The sequence below is a fragment of the Fukomys damarensis genome, unplaced genomic scaffold, assembly GCF_012274545.1.
Source record: "Fukomys damarensis isolate Sample0158 unplaced genomic scaffold, DMR_v1.0_HiC HiC_scaffold_37, whole genome shotgun sequence".
In the NCBI taxonomy this organism is placed as follows: domain Eukaryota; kingdom Metazoa; phylum Chordata; class Mammalia; order Rodentia; family Bathyergidae; genus Fukomys; species Fukomys damarensis.
In genome coordinates, this window is record NW_022900949.1 from 22,016,591 (window position 1) to 22,021,271 (window position 4,681).

A 4,681-nucleotide genomic window follows, 5' to 3' on the forward strand; every position below is an offset into this window, starting at 1 on the left:
CCTGGAGGGATCCCGGGGGGTGGGGCAGGCTCTGGCGGGGGCGCGCGGGGGATTCGTCGAAGCTGCCAGGCGGGGACTCCCGGGGGCATCTCCGGGCCACGGGAGCCTACCTCACAGCCTTCTCTTCCCACACTGGCCGGTGGGTGACTATGGTTGAGAGCGTACAGCGACTTCCATGCAGGGTGTAATGAAGCATGGCTTCCTACAGTTGGCCACGCTAACTTCTCAACGCTGCCGCAGCCTCTCTCCACCCATTAAATTCACATCCTGGATTCCACCCAAAGTTCGCCCATTGGAAGTGTTACCAGAGCTGCCGCCCACGTTACGTACTACGTTGGCCCCACTGACAAATGAAAGCTGATCCAAGAAAGTCAAAAGCTGGTGTCAGGGAGCCCAGAGACCACTCTCAGTTTACAGTGAAGGAGTACAAGTGGCTATCAGGAATTCGCAATATAAAGGGACCTGGAAAATGTAGTTCCAGGTCAAAACAGGTTCTGGCCTGTCACCAACGGAGAATTAAGACCGTAAGACAGTGGAGTCCAGTTCTCATTGAGGAGTCTTCTACTCTTTTTCTCTCACTTTTACTCTTGGAAACGAGAAGTCATTTAAGTGGCAGAGAGATGAGAGCTCCCTCAAATAGAAAATGGATTAGGCCTATCTGAATAATTAGCTGAATACTAAGTCGTTTCTTAGCTCTGAGATCCCCCACTGTCACCCTATCCCTTATGGATTCATGTAAACCAAGTATTGATTTTCAGCAAAAAGTGTCTAGTCACAAAAGTTTAGCATGAAATGGGAATTATGGATTGATTGTTTAAATGACAAGCATAGTTATAGGGCGAATTCATGGCTTTTGGCTAATAACTTGCAGGTACAAAATGGTTTATCAGGAATTAGCCACATAATGTGATCTGGAAAATGCACTTATACCGTGCTAAACGATGGAAGGACCCAAATTCTCCTCGTCAATCACCAGAAAATAATGTAATGGTTTAAGCTTTAAAAGCATTCCAAATGTTCTCCTAAAGAAGAAAAGGCTAGCGTGGTTTTTTTCTATTTTAAATCAATTGCTAGAATGATACTACAATGTAAGCATAGATTACCAAATATATTCAAATGCCTTAAAAGCTAAATGAGGTATCTGTAGAAATGGAAATTACCAAAGCTCCCTGATACGGAGAAAATGTGTGGATTTGGAAATGGTGACTAAAAGATTACAGAATATATGGCAATAATTAATAAAATTTTGGGACCTATAGTAATGTTCTTACAATGACCTTGAAATAAAAGTAGTTTTTGTATATCCTAACTACACAGTGTATAGTATTTATCTTGCCTTTATAAAAAGGTACAGTTCAATATCTACTTCCTGCCCAAACTCCTAATGTCATTTTGAGTTAAAATCAATGTGAAATTTCCCTTTCCAAACATGCAGTCAAGCCTGCATGCACTCAATTATTTAAAAATACATTCATTTTTTTGTTTGTTTGTTTTGGGTTTTTTTGGTACTGGGGATCGAACTCGGGACCTTGTGCTTTTGAGGCAGGCAGCAGTGGAAACACTGAGCTAAATCCCCGACCCTCATTCATTTTATATATAATGTGTTGGAGCTAACTTCTTGTAATGGAATTAATTTGTATGTAAAAAAGGATAGGTACCTTACCTTATCCTGTAACATGTAATAAAAGAAATGTAGGTAAAACATACTCTTTCTAATACAAAACAAAGAAATTGTTATTTGCAATAGGTTTTGAAATTTAAGCAAATAACAAAAATACACCAGTTTATATCAGGCTATATATATTATAGTATCTGAAGCATAAATTTTAAGTGAAAATTTAAATAACTGCATAAATGTTGACAAAATATGATTCTAAGTATTTAAAGCTGATTTTTAACAAGGTATATTGAGTTATAAAAATGGTTAGAAAAAAAACAATGGGTATAAAAGGTCGTCATTTTCATTTTAACTCATGTACCAGATATTGAACTTTTTCTTATACATCTGGAGGAAATGATGTGCTTCTATCAAATATTAAATGAAAAGGAAGAATCGCAGACAGTATAAAATCATTCAAATATACAGTGGATTATTCATTCAGTAAATATTTATTGAACATTTACTGAGTGCCACGGACTGTTTGGGATATAGAAGCTACAACAATGAAAAAGTTGCACTTGTCTTTTATTAGATGTAAATACAGTTGCATAATATGCTAATTACCATATATAAGAATCAATAAAACTTATAATTTGCCAATTGTTCAATTGAATTTTTTAAAATAGTGAGTGATAAAAAATAAATTATGAGATTTATAGAATCACTTCATAGAAAAACAATAACTTAAATAGTGAGTGTTACCATTTAAATCAAATTCCATATTCTCAAAATATCCAAGTATATCTAGTATCAGTAAAATAAAACAAAAGTCTATTGTCCCTAATAACCTTCATATAAAACCACTAACACAATACTGGCTCATCTATTTCTCTAAACTAATCATCTGAGGCAAACCGCAAAAAAACTCAAGTAAAGTATTTTATGATGTAACCTCTAACCCTCCCATAATGAGAAAATGTATTTCTACTCTATGGGTAATATATCTTCTTATAATTTTCTTCAGTCCCTAACCAAGGCAGCAATTTTTTCAATTTGCTGTTCCATAATCATTTACATAAGTAGATGCTGTGAAAGAAACATTTAAAACTATATTTGGCTCATATATGTTAACATTGCTTGAATTAATCACCTTTTAAAATTTAAGTTTAATATGCCTTCTATTTGTCCATATTATATTTAGTATATGAGACCCATTGTTAAAGTATATTTCTATAGTGAGGTATAGGAACTGAGGTATATTTGTCAGATTCCTGACTTTGACACTCTGAATCGGCCCTGAAACTAAGTTTTATACAACAAACACTTAGAGTTCATGTGTTATTAAACCTCATCAGAAACTATAATCTTGTTTCCAAATAATTACTTGGAAAATTTTAAAAGGCAACTAACTCCTTATGAACTGTAGACTTTCAGATACATCCTCTTCAACATACATTTGATTCCCAAGAGTTTTTCCTTTTATGCAAAGTGTATCATTAACCCTGTGTATTTATGGCAGTTTGATTAAAATATGTATTTCTGCAACGTTTTGTTATTTACCTCATAGATTCAAACCCACACATGGTACCTTTATGTATCATGTATTCAAATTTTCTTTAAAGGATATTCAGTTATAGTTTTAGTTGAGATTCTGCTAATGGCTTTTGCAAGTTCTCACTTAATGAAGCATGATTATCTATGAGACTAGATTTTTTGTTGTTGTTTTTTACTTACAGTAGCACCTAGCAAGTGTCTTGCACATAGTAGGCCCACAATACTTGTTTATTTACTACACAATATTGCTATTTAAAAGCTAATTGCAGTCCCAGCTTTATCCTTTATTCTTTAGAATAAAGCATGGCTTTATTTTATATGCACAATTTAACTAAAATTTCCAAGTCATGATTGACAGAAATTTTCAGATAAATTAGTTTCTTTAAAGATTTTCACTAATTGAAATTAATATTTGTGAAATTTTACCAGATAATTTAGAATTAAAATTGTCTACATTTAAACAGGCCTAAAATGCTAACCACCTTTCATGTAAGTTTCATCACTGCATTACTAAAGACTCTAAAAATCATAATTAATATTATTTACTGACTAGATTGAACTTTTGAAAAGTTTAGTTAGACAACCTTCAAATTTAAAGCCTGCATAATCTAAATTAAAAATCTTTTTCATAATCAAGGTCTAATATTTACTTTAAAAGTGTTTGGCTTCATCTTGTATTTGGCTTCAGAGCTATTCCTTTTGCTGTAAAATTGATCTTAATCGGCTGCCTTTACACGGGGGCGGGGTAAAGAACTTGCAATTACTAATAGAAATATAGTATCTCAAAAATGCTTTTAGATCTTCTAGATGTTACATAAATCTCAAGCATTTCAGAGTTGGACTTTTTTTTTCATGTGTGATAAAACAATACTTAAACATCCTACTCTGGTTCCTCAGGGTATCATGAATATAATGCAAGCATGAGACTAAGATCCATGTTCCATTTTTTACTGATGCTGAAATTTGCAGCTGTTATAATTAAAGTGTGATGCGAGTGACATATTTAGGTGTTTGTTTATAAGATACAATAAAATTAAGTGAAAAAGATTGTGGGCATGGAAAGAGGAAAATCAGTTTTTAAAATGGAAGAGAACCTTGAAAGAAATGAAACATCTAGAATTGCAAAAAAGGAAAAAGAAGAAATTTAATTGAATTGCCAAATGCTATTTGAACCAAAGAAGGACACTCTTAAAGATTTAAATGTTTTCCTCTCAGAAAGAGAAGGGGCCACTGCTTACTAAATCCAGAAAGAAGCCCAAGAATATGTTAATTAAGTGCATTGTGTCCCAAAAAGAATGAGTTTGACAAATTCATTTTTTATTCCTTCAATTAATAAACTGTCGAGTACATCTTAGATTTTTAAAAATCTATAATGTGGACATTTACCTTTTGAAATTGTACAGTAACAGTGACACAGACCAACATAATCCAATAGGGTGAATCTTACGGAGCTGAGGCATTCCTGGCGTATGAAACACACAAGCTTCGAATCACTTTTTGTCAGTTTTTACTCTAGTGATTGCAAGA